The following is a 26,605-nucleotide window of genomic DNA, read 5'->3' as shown; positions in this document are numbered from 1 at the left end:
AAAATAAATTAACAAACAAAACAAAACAGACTCCTAGATACAAGAAACAAACTATTGGTTACAAGAGGGAGGCCAGATATTGGGGAATGGGACAAAATAGGTGAAGGGGATTAGGAGGTACAAACTTCCAGTTAAAAAATAAATAAGTCATGGGGATGTAACGTACAGCATAGGAAATACAGTTAATAATATTGTAATAATTTTTGGATATGACAGATGGTAACTAGATGTATATGGGATTGTGGGGATCATGTCATCCTGTATAAAAATATCAAATCACTCAGATGTACACCTGAAACTAACAGGATATTGTATGTCAATTATACTTCAATTAAAGATTTGATTGATTGATTGATTGATTTGAGGTCGGGAAGGGGCAGAGGGGGAGGGAGACAGAGTCTCCAGCAGACTCTACATTGAGTACACAGCCTACTGCAGGGCTTGATCCCAGGACCCTGACATCTGCATGACTTGAGCAGAAACCAAGAATTGGAATCTCAACTGACTGGGGCCCCACCCAGGCACCCCAATTACAGTTCAATTAAAAAAAAAAAACTCTATCAAAAATCAGACACATAGCCTTATTGACAACTCCTTTCTGCTGTTGTGCTGATCTTATACAAAGGAAAATATTGCCCATGATGTTCATGATAGTTACTTTTATTTCCATATGCATGAACTGTATGTAGCCATGTGAGAAGAACTTATATTTTTTAATCTATAAAGCATAAAATAACTTTCTTTTACATCCTTTTGTCCTCAACCATCTGTTACCGTTATGTATCCTAAAAAACATAATATTTAAAAATTTTACATAATATAAGTAAAATAAATAAATAAATATACGTAGTGTATGTATATGTGCGTATTTACTAAATTTTTCAAAAATTCCTGGGGAAAACTTTATTATGCCTTTAAAATCCTTATTATTTTCACACATTTCATGGCTAAATAAAACTGTTTTAATTTAAGCTAAGAAAACTAATTGGTATCAGATACTAAAAGTTCTTGTAAATTGTTGGAAGTGTTAGTTCTGGGAATAACATTTTTATATTTTTCGTATTGATTTGCCTTTGAGACAAACTGCAACAAGAAAGCAGGTGATAAGCCTTTGTTAATGCCTCTGGGAGAAAATGCTGTAGCTACAGACTACTGTTGATAAACAGATTTTGAATTAATTAGTTCTACATAATTATGTGAGCCATCAAGTCTCTAAAATCAAATACAATTTGTCTTGTATTGCTTTATATATAAAGAAGAAAAAAATTTTGTTTCATACCTTACCTCTTTTAGAGTATAGCTTTAATTTTTTAAAAGCAATGATCAAAATTTTTAAATGGCATATGTTCAAGGCATACTAAATATGTATCAGATTCACAAAATGGGATAAGAAGAGATTCATTTTGTATAAATTGTTACAGTAGTGACAGAATTGAGGATCAGCGCATGCTACTATCCCTGCCTCATACCTAGTGGAAATTATATTTTGTTAACAGAAAATGCTGAAGCGAACATCCCAAGAGAAGTAGCCTGGCAATAAAAAAACTAAGCTTTCAGTAACATATTTTTAAGAAATTTTTCCACACAGCTCAATAGCAACAAAAAAAATGTTTTTAAAAAAAAGCAGAGGAAAATGCTTTAAAAAGTAATAAGCAGGAAAAAAACCCTCAAATATTTCTGACAGATATAAAAGAAGCCTCAATAAATGGAGAGGAAATGACATAAGAATATTTAAGGAGATTTAATATTGTACAGATGCTAATTATTAGTCAATACATAAGCATAAAACAATGTCATCGAAGTTTAATTAGATTTTTGGAAATTAAGCCAATTTTTATTTAATTGTTTATTTATAAATATTTTATACATTCATTTGACAGAGATACAGAGCGCAGGCCAGAGGAGCAAGAGAGGGAGAAGCAGGCTCCCTCCCATTTGAGCCGGGAGCTGACTCAGAGCTCAATTTCAGGACTTGGGATCATGACCTGAGCCGAAGATAGACGCTTAGCCCACTGAGCCACCCAGGTTTGGCCAGTTTTTAAAGAAATGATCTAGAGGAAAAACACGAGGATAAGAGATATATTTAAAGGAAGATTTGTCTTAGGTAATTCACTCTACTAGAAACGGACATATATTATAAACCATAACAATTTTTTAAATGTGATATGGACTAATGTAAGAATAGGTAGAGAAGGGGCACCTGGGTGGCTCAGTCAGTTGATCATCTGCCTTCAGCTTGGGTCATGACCCTAGGGTCCTGAGACCAAACCCCACATTAAACTCCCTGCTCAGTGTGGAGCCTGCTTCTCCCTCTCCCCCTGCCCCTCTCCCTGTTTGTACTCTCTCCTGCTCTCTCTCTCCCTCTCAAGCAAATAAGCAAAATCTTTTTTTTTTTTTAAGATTTTATTTATTTATTTGATAGAGAGAGATTACAAGTAGGCAGAGAGAGAGAGGAGGAAGCAGGCTCCCTGCTGAGCAGCAAGCCCGATGCGGGACTCGATCCCAGGACCCTGAGATCATGACCTGAGCCGAAGGCAGCGGCTTAACCCACTGACCCACCCAGGCACCCAACAAAATCTTTTTTAAAAAAAGGAGAAATCAGAGAAACAGAAGAGATGGCCCAAAGACAGACCAGTATAAGTTAAATTTTACCCTAAGGACATAATCCAAGCTTTGATCCCAGGTTTGACAAATAAATAACTGCATGGAGAAATGTTCATGAAAAAATATAAAGTGAGAAACACATGATTCAAGGTTATGTACATACATTTATACATGTTTTATATGTGTGTGTAAATAAGATAATAGATTCATTTATATTATGTATATTCATTTTTTAAAAGATTTAAAGGAAATAAATCAAAGTATTAAAATTAGTTATCTGTGTATACTAGATTTATATGTGACTTTTTATTTTCTTTTTTACATTTGTTTATACTTCCTAATTTTCCTGTAATTGTTGGCATCTAAGAGACTTTATATCTACCTCTATCTCAGTAAAAGAATTGGATACATAAAATATTTTAAAAGCTGGTTTATTTTATTTCAATAGGTAAATTATGGGTTATTCAACTCTGTTGATACTGACTTCAGCCACTTAAAATGCAAAGTCTGATTTCTCTGTTGTTTCCGATTCCAGAAAATCAAGTGTCATATTTTCCTTTGGTCACTGCATGAACCACCTAACAACCCAATAAAGACATATAAATAATAAATATGTCAATGTAAGGAGATATTAATTTGCTGTTCCAAATCTGTTACACAATTATAGTAAGTCCAGTTTTACACTTCTCAGGAGAAAAAAGCCCATTTTTTTATACCAGGATAATAATTCTCAGTAGAACAAGGCCTACTTACAATTTGTCTTTGAATCACTTTTATATATATTTGTCTGTAAATAAGAGAGATCACTAACTCAAAATTAATTGAACAATGAGGAGATTTATGACCCCATGGAAGTGTGGACCTTGGGCGGGCTCGAAGTGGTCTGATTAGTGGCTCAGTTATGTCAAAAGTGTTCATGCCCATTCCACTTCCCCACTCAGCCATTGTCACCACCTCAGTTTCCAGGCTGGTTCATGGCTGTTCATGGGAACCAGAGGGCTGCAGTGGCTTTAGTCATAAAAACGTCAAGAGGAGTAACATGGGCCACCTCTTCCTATGCCTCTTTATTAGACACCTTTCACAGAAGCCCTTGTCAGACCTTGTCAGACCACTCAAACCTTGTTGGCCAGAATGGAATCATGTGGCCAGTATGAACCCAATGCAAGAGGAAGGAGATTAACATAGTTATCATAGACAGTATGGCCGGGGTAAGCTTCCCCCTGACATCCTTGGAAGACAGATATGTAAATACAATCTAGGTTCTTCTGTGGAAAAGGAAGATTGGCGGGGGCCCGGGGGGATGAGGGTGGGGTGTGTAGCATGAATGTTGGTTAGGCAATCCTTCATTGCTGAAAATGGCATGAGAAGAGGGAGGATTCCTTTTTAACTAAAGATAGTTACTAAAGACACTGTGATAGATGCTGAAGTTATAACAGTGGACAGGACCTTCCCTCTCTCCTCTAGGAACTTGCAGTTTTAACAGAGAAGACACAGAAGTGAAGAGACAACTACATCATGGAGCCCAGGAAGCTACTTGGGTGGGACACTTAATCAGCCTTGAGTACCAAAGAAGGCAACATCCAAGCTAGGTCCTGAAATTTGAGAAGGAGGCAGTCCGTGGCAATCAAGAGGTTGGCATATCTGGGGAGCCAAGAAGTGTAAAGGCTAAAGATGTAAACAGAATAGAGATCATGTAGGGCCTTGAAGGCCATGCTAAGAAGCTTACATTTGATCCTGAAGAAATTAGGAATCCAGTAAAGAGTTATAATCAAGAAATAATATAATCCAGTTTCCTTTTTAGAGCAATTAGTCCATCTGCAGAGTAGAGAATGGATTGGGAAGGGTCAAGCCTAGATTTAGAGATCATTTAGATGTTTTTGCAGTTATCCAGCCCAGAAATCTGGAAATTAGAGGGTGATTTGAGTTTATGGTCTAGGCAACTAAATGAATGCTGGTACTATTGACAGAAATAGGGAACCCAAGGGGGTAAAACAAGTGTGGGGAGAGATTATGAGTTTATTTTCAGTCATTATGAGTTTGAACTGCTTATGGGATATCTAAGTAGAAATGTACAGTAGATAGTCCTATTTGGTTAGACGTCCTTTGACTGTAAACAACATTATTGAATTGCTATTAAATATCCCCAATGAAAAAATCTCATCAAATACTGCTAGTAATTGCCAAATTATCCAGGCATTTTCTTTTATTTCTAGCTCTGACATGATTTGAGTGATATGATGAGAAAAGTCATAGCAAATGTTTTGCATGCTGACAATTTAAACTAATAGATATTTTTAGATGTTGTGTAAGAAAAGAGCTCTGGGCTAAAAATGATGCTGACATTTAAAGGCTCTCTGTAAACTTCAGAAATGTGTAGCCTTAGACACCAGGGCTAGTAGCTTAGAAATAATGCTTAGCATCTAAACTTAATGCTTTTTCAACTTTGCTTTCTGTCTTAGGTTCAGATGTTCCTACCCCTACGCACTTTTAAAATGTTCACTCTTCCACACTGGGCCCAGACAGCCTCACTTATTTTGGGCTTAGAGTATTCCTGTCAGGCCTGTCTTTTATAACAAGGCCTCTTGTCCCTCTTCCCAAGTGTCTCTGGAGGGCAGGAAGTCTAGGTCTTATTCCCCAGAAACAAATGGTCTTCTGTCTAAAAAACATGGATATAAATCCTTTTTAAGATTCATCCAAATTCTATTTTCAGTAATATATTTGTTTTGTATAATCTTGCATAATGCATGTTATATAGGTTCCTGGTAGAAATTTGGAAAATACGGAAATGTATTAAAAAAAAAGTAAAACTGAATCATAATGATATCACCCAGAGATAACAATGGTTAACATTTTGCTCTTTATCATCTTTTTTGTGTCTGTGTAAGATATAGATGTCTTGTTTTCTTAAAAATCAGGATTATATACTGCAAAATATTTTGGAAGCCTGATTTTTATTTACCATTTATCATGATCATCTTGCCATATCTTTAAGAATACTTCAAGAGCATGATTTTTTTAATGGCTGACTTTTATTGCATCATATTATATAATGAAAAATTGTATTTTACCAAGCAATCCTGTTTCTGTGGACAGGTAATTTCCTTTTTTTTTTTTTTCTATAATATAAATAAATGTTGGGTGAATATCCATGACTATAAGTCTTTGTGACTTTGATTACAAAATCCTCAAAAGTTGAATTACTGGGTCAAAGGAGGTGACCCTTTTAAAAGTTTTGGTGCGTATTGCCAAATGCTTATTATCATGAAGTCTATACAAATCTATACTCTCACCACTAATTTACATACCATCTAGTTCAGAGTAAATGACTTGTGGTTTACTTCTCTAATAAATACCATTAGAACACGACTTCTTTAATGTTTTCATACTTCCTAATCCACTTTCTTGTACTCTGAGGTTGACAAATGAGGTTCTTCATTTCATTCTGAAGGTACAACCACCTGGGAAGAAGAAAGAGCCATAAATTTGGGGCTGAAGAGACAGGCTCTAGTCTAAGCTCTTTTACCAACTAAACTCAGTGTCGAGTCTGGCAATCTAACTTCCTCCAGCCTTGGTTTTCTCTGTCCTAATGACAAGACTGTACTAAAGACTAAAGTTTTAGTCTTCTCCATAGTTCCTTTCACTAAGGAGAATAATAACAACATATTTTTTATAGGTAAAACAAGACTTTTGCAAACAGTCTAATGGTGTCAGTAAATATTGTTATAGAATCTGTTCTAAGAACATGACATGATAGTCTTCTTTAAGTAAATTTTTCTTTCTTTGACAAACTAGTACCCTTCCTCTGCAAACAGATTCTGAAGCTTAGACAGGGCCAAACTTAGAAGTAATGGTCTGGTCAGCCACCTTGGGGATATGGATAGACCCCAAAATCTCCACCCCAACCTCATTTATTCCACCTAATATTAGCCTTACTCCTTACATCTGCCACTAATGTAAATAATCCTAGGAGGGAATTCATAATCACAGCCTTGAGGAGGCTGGGCCTCTACTGGCAGTAAGAGTCCTAAGGCCATTTAAACTAGCCTGGAATGAGGGAAAATGATATAAAACCATAACAAAATCCCTTAAAAATTATCACACAACAATGTCTATAAACATTAAAGAGGATTTGATAGTACAACCAAAAGTACCTTAACTTTACTTCTTCCCCTTTGTGTCACCATTACCTAGGGGCAACCAGAAGTGTTTTCCGGCCATTTCTCTTCTTTCCAGATTTTCCAAGCTTTTAGTTCATCCATATCTAAATCCTAAGAGGCATTGTATCTGTTGAACAAAATAGCTCAGCTATGCTTGGTTGACAGATTTTTAGCAAGATATTATTTATCTAGAAAAGGAGAAGCAAAGTATTAACAACCCCCCCCCCAAAAAAAACCCCAAATGATTCAGAAGTACCAAATTATAGATAATAGGGTACTATGGCTATCTTCGGCCTCAAAAAACCTCTGATTTGCCCACAACTTATTCATAATAAGCAAACAGATATGCAATCACCAAGTGTCTTATAATGGCTAAGAGCGAACATAGGATTACAGCAAGAGTTTGGGGTAAAGGGCAGCAAAGTTCATCATGCTGAGGCTGCCCAGAATGGATCTTAAAGGGAACCTGACCCCAGTTGTTAAATATGTCTCAGATGTGCATTGCTCAATCTTAAACCTTGATAGCCATCGAACCCTGAAATACTAGTGCAAAATTAAATGTGATTTTTTTTTTTTTACCTTCTCAGAGAAGATGAATTTCAATATTTTTACCTAAACAGACTCAATGAAGGTTATAGGCAGTGGTTCTCACTTAAATATAAAATACACACATTATACATATATTCATGCATATATTTAATTAATACAAACTTTATCTAATACTTCATGAGGCTGACCAGCCCCTTTTAGAGAGGTAAAAGATAGAGCAGAAGGCAGGAAGTATTTTTTAGGATAAAGAATAATAAACAGGAAGAGGAAAATGTAAAACTCTCAGATTGGCTGGGGGCAGTCAACCTCGTTTGGAATGAGAAGGTCCAGGATTGGCTTGGCATTGGGGAACTAGCTGACTGGATATTCTGTTTCTGGCCAAGCAACTCATTTACAGGGACTTGAAAGTTATCTATCTTTTATTTTCCTCACAAAGCACCCTGGGCAAAAGCTGCTCCATCTCGGGCCTAGAAAAGTATTTCCAAAACCCCTAACCAATTAAATCAGCATTTTTGAAAGTATGACGGAAATATCGGTATTTTTGTTGGGCTCCCCAGCTGAATCCAGTATGTACCCAAGGCTAAGACCTCCAATACAAGATTTGTCTCAGGGAATTATTATATACATTTGGGATTACTGTGCTTATTTGAGTAATAGAGAGCCAGAAATTATGGGTACAATCAATGAAATAAATTTCCCACAGCCTGCCCACACCGGAGACCCAACTATTTTAGACTTTTCTTTGTGGGATACCAGCTGCGGTGTTTGTCATATCCCAACCTGAATCCTCACTTCCCTACTTGGGGGGTCTGATGTTACCCCCAGGAATTCTAACACACCTCATAATGTCTCTTGTTTTTTGTTTGTTTGTTTGTTTGTTTGTTTTTCTCAGCCTACTCTAAAACCACTTAGCGCAGAAGTCCTGAAAGGGCCTAGAATTACCTCTCCCCCTAAGATGCTAAATCAGTTAAGATGTATGGCTGTAAATTAATGTGAATCCTCTGGGCTCTGTTATTTCTGTGAAGGGTTTTGAAAAGCCTAGCACATGGCAGCTTCAAGGGCTGGTTGGCCAAGAGAGGAGGGTAAGGGAGGATCTCTGGACCCTCCTGAACATCACATCCTGTCCTCCCTCTATTCTTTGACAAGGACAATTCACATTTTCTCTCTGTCTTATATATCTTATCTAGGGTACCATAAGAACGCAGCTTCAAAGTGCTAGAATGATTCCGTTGGCAAAAAGATAAGCATCTGCTCAACCTCTTCACTTGGCCTAGCGCTATGCTTTCTCCTTGAGTGTCACAGGAACCCCCCCCCCCAAAATTATATATTTGAATTATCCTGTTAGGATTTTTCTCATGGCCAATTTATAAATATTATATATTTATAGTTATGAATATTATATATATTCACCACGATTTCTGAACAACTGGCCTTTCCTACTAAAGACCAGAATTTTTCAGTATTGTAGTTGTTGTTTTAACTTAGAATGACAGCATTTTCACCTACACATTTATGAAGTAGGTAAATGTCGTTTGTGTCTTGCAATTGTGATGAGCATGTTGAAGACAGTGAATGTCAAGCCAAATTTCAGACACAAGACTAGAAAAAGTAACCATATATAGCCACCCCTTTCCTACTGAGTTATGACAAAGCAGGTAGTTAAAAATCATGTGTAGTCTTGTCTCTTAACTCAGACAATAGGAATCTCACTAGCTAAAATCTGTTTCGCTTAAAAAACAACTTCAGCTTCCTTGGAGAGTCACTGAACCCAGATTTGTAGTTCAAACACAGCAGCTCTTAATTGTAGCGTTTTCATGTTTCCCGGCTTTGTCGGAAGGCTGAGGCTGCTGCCATCAGGTCTCCTCATTTCATTTTTTCATCTTACACATTGTGCGTACTCTGAATCATCTGGCAACACAAAACCCAGTTATTCCAGTTCCTTGTGACTTCGCTATTATGCCTACGTGTTCAATTCTGTGATCTCTGGGACTGCATTGTGCTTCCATGATTACGACTCAACAAAATTACAGCTCCGTTCAGACCTCCACAACACGGAAAGCGGTTCGTGGAGGTTCGCTGGGTTTGTTTACAAGTAAGGATGCCATATGCTCCTCTAAGGAAAAAAAAAAAAAAAGTATGCTAATTACCAAGGAAGAAATGAGATAAGAAAACATGGAATTGCTGCAGACCTACTAAGTAAACAAGCAAGGTGCTTTCTGTGCAATGGGAATAAACGTGGTGAATCCGTCCCCTTGTATTTTCTTGGACTCTATCCGGAAAAGATTAAAGAGCAAGAAAAAGCCACCTTCCAGCAGTGGCTAAGCATGCAGATTAACATAATTCATATTTTAACTCCAAAATGCCTCACATCTGTGTTTTGGTAAATGTAAAATAAGATACAGACTCAAAAGGTCTGTCCCAGAACCGCCTGAACTGAGCAGTTAAAACTCACCAAATAAAAGTACGCTTCTCTGCTTTGCTTTGTGCTGCTTGAACTTGCTGCTCTTCTCTGAGGTTTTATTTTCACACTAGAACTTGTTGCTGCGGAAAAATGCTAAGTTCAGTCAATCATTTGGCTTCAAAATAACTGCTGGTGTTTGAATGCAATTCTACACGGTTTTTTTCTTTTCCTCCAACTGGTTTGTGATTACAGATAAAGCTTTGTTTAAGGGGGGAAAAAAAGAAACCACACAGCTTTTTTTCCCAACAATACATTAGCAGGAAATTCTGGCACAGAGAGCTATGCCTCAGAGCAGAGTTTTCCTACCAAGGCACCTTCCTCCATGCACTATCCAAGTAAAAGCTACCCAAGTCTCTCTTCAAACGCAGAGGCCCACACAGAGCTTCCTCCAGACGAAAACCCAGGCAACGTGATAACCATGCATAACCATTTATGACTAATTTGTAACAAAGAACCATTTACACCTTGGTATCCCCACCAGTTAGGATTTGTACTGACAGTTGGTAACAAGGGACAGCCCTCAGCAACTTTGTTAAGTAGGCAAATAGGCAAGTAGGCTTTGTCCATTTTGCGGGCAGAACTAAAATAAGAAAAACATAGACAAGCCTTTAATAAATGACCTTTAATGGGGCAAAAACTTCTGAGGGCTAACTCCACTTCTGGTCATTTTAGCCTAGTATTACTGGAATTCCAAAGGGACAAACAGTTAACTTTTAGCCATTGGGCTTCCTAGAAGACACAAAACTCCCTATCTCCTTAGCTCTCAATATGTTACCCAACAAGGAGTCAGGAAGGTGTCCAACCTTGTAACCACATAGATCCAAGTTCAAGTTGCATAGCACCCTTGCTGGATAAGTCTCAGCCTCACTGTCCTCATCTTCAAAATGGAGATGATAATTTTGCAGCAGCATCACAAATATTTGGGGGATATTTTCTCACCACTTATTTGCCTCTGCCCAGCAGGAGGATATAACACCCATCATACTCTCTCCAATAAGAGATCGAGTGTTATAAGGAACAAATACTTTCTTTGTGTTGGCAAACTCAACAATGCCATATGGGGTCTCCTGCAAGGAAACTTTCAGTAGGCTCAGTGACAAAATTAGAAATAAACCACAGAAGTAGGTAACTATGGCACAGCGAGACTTGGCTTTATATGGGGAAGAGTGGAGCCATAACTCTTTTCTTGAGGTCATCCTTCAATGCCATCATAAATTGGGGCAAAGAACCTAAGCTGTAGGCTACTTTGACTGGGGTCTTCTCTCTGCCAAGACTGCTGAGACCACCAAACTTCAGGCACACTTCTGTTTGCTGGTTGTATAATAATACAATGTAAAAGTTACCTTAGGCAAGTCCAAGTCAACATTCTTGACAGTTCCCAAACCTGGCTGAATTTTGTGGTCAAGGGTCACTCTTCATGAAACCCTCTGTCCCATTAACCAATTATAACTTTATAATCATTCCTTATACAGATGAAAAATGTGGTAGAAACCCAGAAGTTGAAAGAGACTTGATACTCAATGGACTGTAAGTTCTTTAAGGTCAGGGACCATGAGCTATTTACCATTGTATTCCCTGTGCACACCGCAGTGCCTGGCACATACTAGATGTTCAATAATATTTTTTAGTGAACTAATAATTGAATGAACAAACTATCATGACTTTCTCTCTTCTAAACTCAGGTAGGGTGTATACCAGTAGCATTGAAACTAGGTTAAAGAGAAGACATTGGACATCCTTGGTTTCACATTTGTTTTTATCAGTTTGGATACTTTATGCCTCCATGATGTCAAGTTTTTTGTTACATGAAATGCATATGTACCTATGGCCCAAGAATTCCACTCCTAAGTATTTACCCAAGATAAATGAAAATATATGTCCATAAAAGAAGTTGTAACAAGAATTTCATAGCAGTTTTTGTGCAAGAATGTTCATAGTAACTTTATTTAAAATAGCTAGAAACTCAAAACAAGACAAATGTTCATCAACAGGTGTGAATGGATGAACATATGGTTGTATGTTCATACAAAGAAATACTACTCAGCAATCAAAAGGAACACACCTGCTATATGCAATATGATATCTTGAATTTCATCTAGATGAGATAATACAGTGTATATTCTCACTTCCTTTGCTCAACATGATGATTTCAAGATCTCTCCAGAGATTGCTCAAGTTAGTTGCAACAGTTCACATCACAATAGCTGATTGTGTGCATCTCTTCCCAACCCCATGTTTAGTAATGTCACATTGCTAGCTTGAAATTGCCTGTGGTGAGAGTATACAATGGAAATTGACAAATGCTACACAAACCCGGGATTTCTTTTTGAGCACCAACAAAATTAATATTTTATTTCAATATTTATTTATTAACACTTTTATTTCAATTTTTCAAATTAAAATAGATGCAGAAGTCCTCAAATCGTTCTACTAGCTCATCCTTGGATGTTTGCACATTCAAGTCATCACTAAAAATACAATGCCTCATTTAGGATCCAGTGAATACTCCTTAGGTACCTTTTACCTACTGGACTGGTAATCCGCACAAACTCTCAGCTCAGCCAAGCTGCCCATCTAGGACGAGTGGCTGGTTTGATACCACCAGGCTCTTAAAGACGCAAATGCTTCAGACACTGGCTCCTACTTGTGTGAGTCAATCCCTTTAGAAGCAGCTTTTGTCTTACGTCCTTGGGACCAGCACTGGACACTTCTTGGTGATGAAAGAGAAGAGAACAGTCCCACCCTCCTCTCCTACTACTTAGCCTTATCTGCTTTCACTTTGATAGTTTCTTACCTTGGTCCTCAAATCCTTGATTCCATAACCTCAACCTGGACCCAATGGGATCTCTATAGAGAGCTCTGACTTGGCTCACACCAGGCATTCATCTGTAGAAAGACCTTTTTTGTCCCCATCAAATAATTCATACAATAGATGATATAATAAGCCAGAGTACAACTTCCTGTACTTACACTCTGAATAATAATAAAAACTTCCATTTGTATGATTCCTAAGGCATTGTCATTATTAATGATTGGTAGTTAAATACACTTTGCAGCTTATAGAATGCTTTCGTGTATCATCTCTTTTAGCCCTCATAGCAACTCAGAGAAACAAGGATTAATATTATAATTCTCCCTTAACAGATGAGAAAGCTGAGACTGAAAAGAGGTTAGGTCTCATAATCCTTCAACTAGAAGGAGAAAGACCTACAGGGCGAGGTGCTCAAACCAAATCCTTCTGTTTATCATGTAGCTGACCTTGAAGAATGCAAAGTGGCTTCAACTTTGTAAAGAGCATTTGGTGACTTAATTCTTACGAATATGTGTCATGACTTCAACCTTGTGACCCTGAAGTATCTTCAAACCTTCAGGACATAGGAATAATTAAATCGATCTAATGAAAGGTAATATTCATTTCTATGACAGTTCCTAAACTTTATTGTTTTTTAGGATTCCGTTTATTTATTTATTTAAGAGAAAGAGCACGAGCCAGGGGGCAGGGGGATAGGGGAGATGGATAGAGGGAGTGGGAGAGACAGACTCCCCCCTAAGCAGGGAGCCCCATGCAGGACTTGATCCCAAGACCCTGAGATCATGACCTGAACTAAAAGGCAGACACTTAACCAAGTGAGCCACCCAGGCACTCCAACGATTCCTAAAATTGATTAAAATGGAATTGAAAGGGGCATTCCTTGTTAATTCAATAATTTTTATTATAAGATAATGTACCTTGATCATTATAAATTCCATCTTATAGAACACCCCTCCCTTCAGTTTTTTTTATGTGTGTAATTCCAGAAAGAGTATATTTGTATAAACAAACATATATGTAAAAAGGCTGTGCTGTATCATTGGCCTGGCCTGCCTAAATACACATGCTGGGCTTTTCCTTCCTTACTTCCAGTGTTCCCTGAATCCCAAAGACCTTAAACTACAATTCTAGGAGGGAGGAAACCACATGGGACAAGAAGATGGAGCTGGACAAAGTATCAAGTTACAGCTGGGGGTCACATCTGTTGAATAATGCAGAAGCCATGTGCAGGCAACTTTCTGTGCAAGACACTCACCAGAGCGATAATACAGAAACAGCCGAACAGTCTCTCAGCACAGGCTATTGGTGGTGTTCTCTGGATGGTGACAGATGGTCTGCACTGGCTGAGCTCCCATGGGAGTCCCTGCTGCTTGCGACTGGCAGTATTCAGCTGTCGGAAGATGGTGACTCTGCTATTCTCCATATGATTCCCACAAGTCCAGCAGCCCCACCCTGGGTCCCACCAATCTGTTTCAAAGACTCTTCCACCCTATTCTAATCCCATTTCAACCATCCCAGGTGACTTTCAGCGACTCGTATCTATCGCCTACTTTTCTATTGGGTTATTCATATTTTTCTTATTGATTTGTAAGTGTTCTTTGTATATTGAAGGATCAGTTCTTTATTTGCCACATTTGCTGGTTATGTTTTTCCAATATTTACCTCTTAAGTTTATTAATAGTATGCATTTTTTCTATCCAAAAGTCTTAAATTTTTACTAGTCAAGTGTATAAATGTTTTCCTTTACAATTTCTAGATTTTGTGTCATACTGAGAAAAGCCCTCTCGGTTCCAAGATTCTTTTAAATGCCCATGTTTTTGTCAGTGTTCTTACAATTTTATTTTTTACATTGAATATTTTATTTGTCTGTAGTTTATTTCAGCTATGGAGTAAGGGATGCAACTTCATATTTTTCAGATGGCTAGTCAGAGCCCCAACATTTTTGCTGAAAATAGGTATTTGCTCCTCTAACTTGAAATGCCAACATACTAAATTCTCAATACATCTGGGTTCACTTTTGCACTCCCATTTCTATTCCATCAGTCTGTCTAGTTTCAAAGTTCTTAAACTGTTATAGCCTTATAATATATATTTTTTGGTGAGTTGTTCCCTGCTCCTGACTCTACCTCCCATTATTACTCCTTTGCTTTACAATTTTCTTGGTTCCTTCCATATCCCTACTCCAAGAAAAACTTCAATATCATTTTGCATGATGTCTGACCTCAGGAATGCAGCGGGAAATGGAAAATGAGGGGCTAGTACCTGATAGTGAGGTCATACAGACTATAGACCCTGACCATGGACTCTAATTAGTTTTCTTTATTTTTATAGTTTCTGTAGAACAGCAGGGCTGTCACTCAAAACTGAACCTGGCCAGTTATTTACTGGCCTGTCCAAGCATGTGATATAATTACTCCTCCAATGGCTAGCAAGCAAGACCGTTTATTGAGATCAGCTCTTAGCTAAACTATATATAGGCAGTGGGGATATCTGGGTATATTGTCACTACAATGCTGGTGGGTGGCACAACTGGATGAAGGAAGGAACAGGTAATGATAATTACATTTGCCATTCAAAAACATAGGGCTAACTACATCTTAATTACATCCAATGCAAGAAACCAAGATCATTGCCTTGCTTTCTACAGCAAAGTGCAAGTAGATGGGCTAGCCTATGGATTCAGAATGGCATAAGCCAAGCTGGAGTGGAAGATATGGAGAATTTGACTTTCACACTACTATCTAGGTCTGGTATACATTTCACAGGACTTGCAACCCTGCTAGAAAGTTGTCTCCTTGCTTGCTATGGATAGCATTTATAGCAACTGGAATAATACTGTCTTACTAACCAGAACTTTTGTTAGAAAAAAATAAAAATGAAAAAAAGGTTTTTTTTGTGAAGTGTGGTTGAAAAAACTTCCCACCATGAAATCTGCATTGAAGGTCTTTCTGCAAACATAATCTAAAATAGGGGGAGAATTTCGAGTTGGAGCAACTGGCACATCTATGTAAAGGAAGCAGTTATGCCCTTCCCCAGGCTTTAGGTTTTGTCTACTAAATTGAAACCTCCACACAGTTGCTAATGTTGTATAAGCTGCCAGAACTAGGATGGGTTCCCCCACTGACCTAAGTTTTACTTAGGCTTTCTCATCAGTAAGACAGCTTTAAGCCAAATGCTTCTATTCTCCTCTTTTTCCCTAATACATACAGCATTCAAATAATATCACACATCTTCCAAGCCTCTACTGAAGATGGGGTACTTTGAGTCTAAGCTCCCTTATGGACTGCTACTCTCGGTCTTCAAAATGGCTACCAGGAAATAATTTGATACCAGACTATAGCCAAGCCCCAAGGTGGTAAGTGGACAATTGTTTCAAATTGGGGAAAGATTCTTTCTAAGAGACATGTTGATATCAATCTCAAATTTCTTCACTTATTTATTCAAAACACTGAAAGACAAGTGCCACTCTACTCTCTAATAGGAACATTAGAGAGTAAACAAGCATAATTTCTTGATAATGAGGGACTTTTCATGATCCTTGTACAAACATGACATGATCCCTTCCCTTGCTGCCATATGTATAATTTATCTTTTAGGAAGAGACTCACAGATCCATTCCCAGTACCTCACAGTTGTGGTCACAGTTTATTAACCCCGAAGTATGTCAAGAGTTTTTAAAATGTACATGCCCTTTGACCTGGTAATTCTACTTCTAGCAGTTTATCCAAAGTACAAAATTAGTAAGTGAAAGTTAAAAAAAAAAAAAAATATATATATATATATATAAAATTATCTCTAATGATAAAAATTAAAAATAACTAAAATGTCCAATAAATGTTTACCCTTATGATAAATTATTATATAAATGTTAAAGAGCATATATCCAAGAGTAACATTACAGAGATTTATGCCAACACCAATGTGGGGTATTTTTTAAAATATTCAGAGTATTTATAAATGTATAGAATATTCATAAAAATATTTATAAAAGGCACATGGGTTCTCTAAGATGAAGAGTATGGGCAGGACTCAAGCTGGGGTGAGCGCACATGTCATTTCCTACTCAGCCGGGAACTCCTGCTCTCTCTTAATAGTCACGCCCGGTGAATGGTAAGGAAACAGAGAAGCAGATCCCCTGCAACCCTTACAAAAAATTAGTAGAAGTTGCACATCTGATTTCTATTCATGTGTTATTGGTAAGAAGTTTGTCACATAGCCACACCCAGCCTCAAGGGAACCTGGGAAATGTGGATTTTAGTTGAATGGCCATGTATCCAGGGAGAAGAGCAGAATAAATTTTGAGGTCAGCCAATAGCATACCATATCACATTATACACCCTTAAATTTTTTTTTTGTTTATTAACACAGAAAGGAAATTCACCCACAAGCTCATAATGGCCATTTCTGATAGCAGGGTTTATGGTGATATTTCTCTTTACACCTTCCCAACTATCTCAACTTCCTGCAACGGGCTATTTCCTTCATAAGATAAGAAGCATTATTAATCTAAAAGAAAAAAGACTAGAAATAAATATCCTAAAATATTATCTTAGTTGTATTTGGAAGATGAAGCCACACGGAATTTTTTTTTCTTTATATTTACTGAATTTTCTATAATTTATTTTACCTTTAAGAAAGTAATTCACCAAATGTCTTAGCTCCTGCAGGGCAGGTAGAAATGTTGTTTCGGCCTATATTTGGGTTTCACACATGGTCACAATTCCAGTGTGCTTCTGTCACAACCCTCTGTTGTCTTTGCTTCCGAATAGAAAGGAAGCCTGTTTGTATATGACTCTCAGTAAGATGATGAACAATATGAAATTTTTCAACCTGCCCCCACCAAAGAGGTCATTTTAAGCAGCTTGTCTGTTCAATTCTAGAACAGAAGCTATCTTGAACTGCTAACTAGTTAGTTCTTTACACGGCAAATTACGACTCTCCCTGTTTTCAGAACAAGTTCTCACCTCTCCTCATCAACAACCCTTTGGGAACACTGTTGTCCCTTTTATTCTCACACTTAGCCTTTATGCCATTTAAGCCAGTTTCATCCCACTCAAGTCAGTCCACCCCCGCCCACCCACCCGGCTTTCCACTGTTGGAAGCTTAAGACTTTATCTTCCCCAGTATATTTACATTTCAATAGGACATTTCTGAAGACCAGAAAAATCAGTTCTGAATAGTTAAACCACAGAGACTGACAGGATAAACTGAAATATTTTGGAAGAGATCGGATTTGCCCAGGAATACATGCATCTTATCATAAGGTAACACCTCATTCACAGGGATTAACTCTGTTCAGGAGTGTGTACAACAGAGAGAAACCAATGAGAGCAAACTTAAAAAACAAACAAAACCAAAAAAACACTGTAGGTCAGTTGCCTTTCTATACACTAATAACAAGCTATCAGAGAAATTAAGAAAACAATCCCATGTACAATTGCATCAAAAAATAATACTAAGGAATATATTTAACCAAGGAGGTAAAAAAAAAAAAAAAAAAAACACTTGTACTCTGGAAATTATAAGACATTGCTGAAAGAAATTGAAGATGACATAAATAAATGGAAAAATATATCATGCTCAAGGATCAAAAGACCTCATTTTGTTAAAATGTCCATACTACCCAAAGAATCTACAGATTTAATGTAATCCCTACGAAAATACAATGACACTTTTCCATAGAGCTAGAACAAATAGTCCTAAAGTACATAGGGAGCCACAAAAGACCCCAAATAGCCAAAGCAATCTTAAAAAGGAACAAAAAAGCTGGAGGTGTCACTCTCCTTGATTTCAAACTATACTACAAAGCTAAAGTAGTCAAAACAGTATGGTACTGTCACAAAAACAGACACATAGGTCAATGGAATAGAACAGAGAGCCCACTTTGTGGTCAACTAATCTATGACATAGGAGGCAAGAATATACAATAGGGAAAGTCAGTCTTTTCAATATGTGGTGTAAGGAAAACTGGATAGTTACATGCAAAAGAATGAAACTCCTTGAAGAAAACATAGGCAGTAACCTCTTTGACATTGGTCTTAGAAATATTTCTTTGGCTTGCTCTCCATAGCCAAGGGTAGCAAAAGCTGAAATAAACAAATGGGATTATATCAAACTAAAAAGCTTTTGCACAGCAAAAGAAACCACCAATTAAAGGAAACAGCAACCTACTGGGATACCTGGGTGGCTCAGTGGCTCAGTGGGTTAAAGCCTCTACCTTTGGTTCAGGTCAGCCCTGCATCAGGCTCTCTGCTCAGCAGGGAGCCTGCTTCCTCCCTTCTCTCTCTCTGCCTGCCTCTCTGTCTACTTGTGATCTGTCTGTCAAATAAATAAATAAAATCTTAAAAAAAAAATGAATGAATGAATGAAAGAAAAAAGAAACAGCAACCTACCAACTGGGAGAAGATACTTGCAAATCATATATCCGATATGGGGTGAATAGCCAAAATACATGAAGAATTTACACCAGTTAATATCAAAAAAGCAAACATCCTGATTTTTTAAATGATCACTTTTCAAAAAAGAAACACAGCTGACCAATAAGCACATGAAAAGATGCTCAAGTTCAGGGAAAAGCACAATAAGATATCACCTCACAGCTGTCAGATTGACTATCAACAGAAGGAAAAAAATAATAAGTACTGTTGATAAGAAGTTTTGGCAAGGACATGGAGAAACTGGAACCCTTAGGCACTATTGGTAGTAAAGGAAATTGGTATAGCCATTGTGGAAAATGGTATGGTAGTTCCACAAAAAAATAAAAAATACAAGTACCACATAATCCAGCAGTTCTACTGCTGGGTACTTATCCAAAGAAAGAAAGAAAGAAAGAAAGAAAAAAAACCCACTAATTTGAGAAAGTAAATGTACTCCTATGTTCAATGCAGCATTATTCACAACAGCCATGATATAGAAGCACCCTAAATGTCCATTGACAGATGAATGGATGAAGTTTCCATATATACAATGGAATATTGCTCAGCCATTAAAAAATGAAATCTTGCCATTTTGTAACAACATGGATGGAACTAGAGGGTATTATGCTAAGTGAAGTGAGTCAGAGAGAAAAAGACCCATACTGTATGATTTCACTTCTATGTGGGCTCTAAGAAACAAAACAAATGAACAAACAAAATGAAACAGAAGCAGGCTCATAGATACAGGAAACAAACTATCAATTACCACAGAGGGGAGAGGTTGGGGGGGGGGGCAAAATAGGTGAAGGGGATTAAGTACAAACTTCCAGTCATAAAATAAATAAGTCAGTCATGAATTGGCATATGCAGCATAATGTGTGGCATAGGGAATATAGTTAGTAGTATTGTAATAGCTTTGTATGGCCACAGATAATAACTAGACTTACAGGTTTTTTGGGGGGGGAGGTTGTTTATCTTTTTGAGAGGGAAGGAGAAAGAGTGTGAGTAGGGAGAGGAGCAATGGGAGATAGAGAGAGAATCTCAAGCAGACTCCAGACTCCCCCAACCTGGGGCTCGATCTCACAACCCTCAGATCATAACCTGAGCCGAAATCAGGAGTCAACGGTTGAACTGGCTGAGCCACCTAGGTGCCCTAATGGGGATTATTTTATAATATATAATCCCATCAAATCACTGTGATGTATACCTAAAAATAACTATTTATTGTTTGTTCTTTATACTTCAGTAAAAAAATAAAGAGAAGACACAATGAATATAAACATATTCTGGGTCAGGAAGGCCTGGGTGGCCCAATTGGTTAAATGGCTGCCTTCAGCTTGGGTCATGATCCTAGTGTTCTGGAATTGAGTTCCGCATCGAGCTGCCAGCTCAGCGGGGAACCTGTTTCCCCCTCTACTTGCCTCTCCCCCTGCTTGTGTTCTACATCTCTCTCTGACAAATAAATAAATAAAATCTTTAAAAAGAAAACATTCTGGGTCATTAGGTAACCAAGCACCATGTGAGTTCCATGCCAAGTTTGTGTTTTCCATCTTGGGGGTGTCATGGCACACCCTTTTAATCATCCAAGACTAAATGGGTAGGGGTGGGAGCCAAGTGAATGTGCACTGGGGTTGAGAGCCGGTGGAATAGAAGTATAGAAGTCTGTTTGTGGAAGTGTAAGCCTTGAGTTGCCCCAGCCTCAGAGAAGGGAAAGGAGGCATGTACCCTAAAAGACTGATTTGGGACCCATCAAAGGAATGCAGAGACATGTCTGGGCATATGACACGTCTGGGCTTTTTTTCATTGAGTCACTCACCGTCCACACAAAGCCCACCCAGGTAGACACCTGGGATCTTGGCCCTCTGGTCTTCTCTCTTTTCCCCTATAGCTTCTGGTCTTTTTCTATCCTATGTCTTCTGTCTGGATCTATGCCCCACACCAGAGGGACAGGGTTGGATCTTTCAGATCCTGTATTACTTTGAGATTTTAAGATAGCTCAGATTCTTTAGACTGTTTCAATGACCTCTTCCTGCTAACCTTGACAGCTCTTAGAACATAGCTTTCATGTGTTGTCATATTAGTAAATTATCTTCTCTTTGTTGATTCTGCAGCAAGGAATGAGAGAGCTAAAGAAAGAAGGGGTCGAGGAAAGACAATATCCTTGTCCTGTTGCCAGTGACAATTCCAACAGAAGAAAAGTGGTGAAAAATTTAAGTCAGCAATGCCCCCAAACTACTCTGGCCCCAAGATAAGTAATCTTCCCAATATGAAAAGAACCTGGGTCATAATTGTCCATTCCAGATTCATGTTGTAAGTTGTGATTTAGTGTCAGCAAAATAACATCCTTCCATTAAATGAATGTAACTATTTAAATTTAAAAAAAGAAGTAGATACCAGTTCTCTGGAAAAGTAACAAAATTATAAAATTCTTCTCTCATGTTTCCTCCTTCTTGCCTATCTTTTCATCTATCTTTCTCTCTCTGGACTACTCGTACCTCAACATCAGACAAAAAGCAAATATCATTGTAAAAAACAACAACAACAACAGAACAGGTAACAGAAACACCATTTATCAGTATTTATAAGTACAAAAATTCTACTGTCACTTTTTCAGGAGAAAAGTGATATGGTTGATAATGTGGAATATTACCCTGTTGTTCCCACCAAATGATTAAGTTGAAATGGGAATATTTATTTTCTTAAGTGCATTTATCAGAATCACTCTGAATAAGAGACACTGACATTCTGGATGATGAGTTTCACTGGCCTTGGACATGATTTGATGGAGAGGGAAGAAACAAACATGATGATTCGGTGGAAAGGGAAGAAGCAAAGAAAGAGAATGACAGAAAGGAACATTTCTATTTCACTTTGCATCTTACATGAAAGTTCCAAAATGTCTTCTTTCTTTCTCATCTCCCTGCTTCCAAAATCTACTGAGTACTTTACTCTCTATAATTTATTTTCTCATTCAAATGTCCTCCTGACACTACAGTTCTTCAAAACACAATTTCGTAATTGTCTTTGACAGAGGTCAAAGACATCTAAGGCCTGGAGAAATATAGATGAACTGTTAGGATGAATAGTTGCTCCTTTTGCAAAAGCTGTTGATGTTTTTAACAACTAGCAATTCTAGACTTGTTATTGGATGCTTTGCTGATTATTGTTTATAGCAGTGTATAATGAAAGAATATAAATATGTAGATGGGCCCTAAAAAGTGAATTGCAGGAGGAAAATGTCAAATTTTAAAAATAAATCTGAAGAGGGAACGTAAATGGGATAATTCACTTTGACATCCAAAATTAATTCCACATTGTAAAGTAAAATAAAATTCACACTTGTCTCCATGTAATAAACGCTGCCCAGATTTTCATGGCCCTAATAATAAGATTAAGACTCTTCTATCGTTGTTTATCCTTTGTAATCAGTTGTTTATCCCGTGTTAAACAAATATTGTGGGAAGAATAGATGGGAACAGGCTCCAAAACTATTCCTTGGATTCTCATCAACAGAAACACACAGAGACAGCAGAGCTCAGAACTTGGACAGATAAAATCCAACAGGAAAACCAAAAGAAAACTGACTAGAATTTTAAATCTTTAACAATGAATAGAGTCATGGGTAGAAATGCAAACCTGATGCTGCAGAAAATAACTTTGGATTTTTTATTCCAAAAAATAAATATATCAACTTGCCTTTCCAAGGAGATCCTTAATGATACATGTGCCAGGGTAATGTATGCATGTATATATATAATGTGTGTATTTTATATATAGTCTTTTTTGAAAAAAGCAAGAGAAAAAAAAAAGCATGAAGAACATATAACATATGGCATTCCCTATCGCCTCAGCTGGTGTTTGCCATTTCCTGCTTGTAACTTTCTTAATTTTACATCTTCTCCTCAATTTCAGTATACTAGACATTTTAATCAGATTTGAAGTTGGTCTTCCCGGGTTTTTTTCTTTTGCTGCCCGTGCTCATATTAATCTCTTCAGTTCTATGACTAGGCCTATTTGATTTGAAGAAAAGCTAGTAATTACAATGCCTAGGGTGTCCTCATAAGTAATCAATAATGTGCTTACCCTGATGTGGCTGTCTGGGTAAGCTCTGATCAAGAGCAAGAGTCAGTAAAATAAATATGTATTCTAATATTTTCATCATATTTGATGAACTTCATGTATGTGATGTTAGTGAAGGTGCAAATCAGTGAGTGGTGGGGAGATAGACTACGAGACCCCCCCCAAAAAAGGAACTTCCTTCAAGCAGCTCAAACGTTACCCCTCAGAGTTGGATCCCTGTTTCACTCACCCACCCAGGCCAAAGCCAGCCTACCTAATAAAACAGTTCTCTTTAAGAAAGACCAGAAAACAAAACTGGTCATTTGCCCTGAGGCAACCGGGTTGAAGATCTGCCTGCCCTCGGGCAGCTAATGAAGTTTCTGGGCCACTGGGATCCTCTCCAGGGCTGCATTCACCTTCCACACCAATTCCAAAGTCCAAAGTGAAAGCAAATCAAGCCAAACAGAAGGTGAAAGCCATTTCACGGATTTTAAAACAAATGCCTAATTGTTCTCAACTGGAAATCGAACTTAACTGGGACAAGCTAGCAATGCAGGGTGATCCCCTCATTCCCAGCCTCTCACCAAAGCCTGAAGAGCATGGTAGTCCTCAAGAGTTCTTGGGATTTGCTTCAGCAATTAACTCTGCCTTCACGCACTCCCCAGGGGTATTGTTTGCAAAAGCAACCAGTACATCACCCAAAACACATTCTTTCACACTCTAAGATCAGGCAATATCAGTTAAGGAATTAATATGACCGACCAGGGCTCGATGTTAACATATCAGATGTTAAGGTTCTCCAAAGGGATCCCGAGCTCATCTCCTAAAAGTATACATACATATACAGGGATTCCATGACGTATTCTCAGCTTCACTCATCAAGGTGATTCTTAGAGAGCTGGGACTTCATATTATCTGAAATGTCTCAACACATGTAATTGCAAACTCACCCTGCCCTGCATACCTCCCCACAGGTTGTCTAACGGAGAGGATTACTCGTTACTTCTTCACAGGTCCCCATGCACCAAACAGCTTAGACATACTTCCTCAGCTAAAGAAATCAAAACTCTTTTTTAATCAGAAATACCCAGTTTAGAATTTTCACAAAATTTATTCATAAAAAGATCCTTCATTATCTTATGTCAATGTAAAATTAATGTCTCTACAAAACAAAATCACCAGACAAATTCAAAATTAAAACATTTCAGAGTCTCACATGGATTGGAGTTCCAAAATTGGTAGCTATAATTATGACTAGGTGTCAGAATGAAATTTTAAGGCAAGAGAATCTTCAAATCTGTAAGACTCATGACTGAATAATGCTAGATATAAAAATTTACATTATATTATATAGGCACAAGGATAAAAATTACACAGCTAAAGAAGGCCAAAACTTAGCCAGCCCTCACATAAATTTTGACATTTCTATTCCTTGCCCTCATGCCTGATCCTCACCCAGAATTCATAGGAAACCCAGAGCTAAGGCAATTAGGTACAACCATCTGTAAATCACCCAGAAAATGACTGAAAGTATAGTATCAAAAGACTGACAAGAAGGAAATTCTTATGATGAGAATTTACAGCATTCAAGAAAAAAAGCAGTGAAGCCAGATGTCAAAATATGTATTTAGTGACTCATAAAATTTCATTGCCCCAAAGTGAAAAAACGGATACCACAGTTAGGCAACATTTTCAGCAGATGCCCCTAAAATACTCTTCACTGCAAAATCGTTTTTTAAATCTTCTCAAAGTACTTCCTATTCATTTATCTTTCTCTCATTTTAATGGGCATTTTTCTCACCACCATCCTACAGGATTAGGAATGGACCCAGAAGAAGAAATCAAAATAAACTGGAGGTCAAGTTCCCGTATTCTACTTATCCACATCTAACTCAAATTTGCTTGCATATGTCGCCAGGTGGAACAGATTGGCCATGAGATAAGAGAAGAAAATGGATCCATTTTGATCATATCCCTCTCCTCCATCTCTGTAAAGGGCACTCTGTGAGATATGCCTCTTACATTTAATGTTTTAAACATTGCTAAAACCTCTAAGAGACAGTAGTACTGAGTACACCACACTGGAGAAGCTGAAGAAAACTCCCGGCATGAGACAAATCTCCCCAACTCCCTCAACCCTAGAAGATGGATACTCAGTTAGAATGGCAGACGCAAGATCCACATCTGTCCACAGATGTGTTTTTTAGTTGAGCTTCACTCTCCAATCAGCCATTCCCCACCACTGCCTATTAGATTTCACAGGACTACTTCACTCAGTCACCTCACCTATTCGTCCCCATAAAAATTCCAATTTGGGCTTATGCAAATGAATGAAGATTTATCCTCATACACTCACATAAACTCAGCCTTGGCAGGGGATTTGAGCTGGATGGATCACTCATCAGATAACTGTATTCTCTACTACATTTCTCCCTAGCTTTTTGCAAGGCAGAAACACTTTTTGCAAGGCAGAAACATCTTTTGAGATGTAGATGCCTGAGCCCCCTCCTTGATCTACTGAATTAAAATATTCAAGGGTGGCCAGCAGAAACCAGGGTTGATGGCAGTTCCTGACCATCAATGCAGGCCAATCTGATGAGCAGCTAGCATTACAAATCACTTCTTTATCATATCCTGTAATAAAGAACTCACTGACTTCCAACAGCTTTCTGGATAAGAACACAGGAAAGTTCTTTCCTCAGGCAAATCTTAGTGTTCAGATTAGAGACAGAGAATTTACCAGCCTCTCAGCCCTCAGATGGTTTGATAGAACATCAGAAAGCCTTGTCAAAATGTGCAGGGTTTTTGTTAGAGAAGCTGGTCTTTACTTCTTCCACTCCCGCCATATGTTTCATTCCCTTGCTGGCTCCCTTCTGGAAGAATATTTCCGTCTCTGTGTCCATGTGAAAGCTAAAGCTACCTATTCAGGTGTTGCAACTGTCACCAACGGTATCCTGGTGATGGGATGAAATAGATTTTGCTTCAGAAACTATGAAAAGAAAGTCAGTGTGCAGAAATGACACGTTATGAAATGATGAGGTACAACATCTGGCCCAGCAGTGAGTCATACAGGTGCCATTAACGAGATAAACAGGAAGCTTCTTTATTAAATCGCAAAGTTAAGTTTCCAGGCTATTTTGGACTTTCTCTACACGGGCCTATTCATCAATGCCGTCCAAACAACACTGCAATGGATTTGACCAGATGTTTGGATGAATTAGCTGAAATGGCTAATTATTACAATATAACAAAGATTCCTCCACATAATTGCTAACAGAAATTTGATAACGAAAGGTCCAAAAATACATCATTGTAATACCAAGCAAGAATATACCGCGCAACACTTCCAACCTTTCAAAGCACTTGCTCACAAAGAATCTTTCTGAAACTTAAAAAAAAAAAAAAAACTCCTTTTGTCAGGTGATAATAAACCCATGTGATAGATGAAGAAACGGAGACTTCAGTCAAATGACTTACCCAAATTTACTCAGTGAGGGTCAGAAACTGCACAGTTCACAGATTCCCCACATCTAAGGCCACGCTCGAG

The 26,605-nt window shown here is 37.9% G+C and overlaps 1 long non-coding RNA gene across 2 annotated transcripts; it reads right to left on the bottom strand.

Annotated features, from left to right (window-relative positions):
• Positions 1 to 3,073: 3,073 nt before the first annotated feature.
• On the bottom strand, positions 3,074 to 26,605 carry LOC131828135 (uncharacterized). 2 transcript variants are annotated; one of them, XR_009352249.1, is made up of 4 exons: positions 26,536 to 26,605; positions 6,756 to 6,888; positions 5,910 to 6,062; positions 3,074 to 3,182 (listed from the first exon to the last, which is right to left on the bottom strand). It is a non-coding gene; the product is annotated as an uncharacterized LOC131828135 (long non-coding RNA). The 2 variants fall into 2 exon arrangements; XR_009352250.1 differs by having other exon boundaries at positions 6,792 to 6,888.

Source organism: Mustela lutreola, chromosome 3 (genome assembly GCF_030435805.1).
Source record: "Mustela lutreola isolate mMusLut2 chromosome 3, mMusLut2.pri, whole genome shotgun sequence".
In the NCBI taxonomy this organism is placed as follows: domain Eukaryota; kingdom Metazoa; phylum Chordata; class Mammalia; order Carnivora; family Mustelidae; genus Mustela; species Mustela lutreola.
This window is presented reverse-complemented; position numbering and strand designations above follow the sequence as displayed.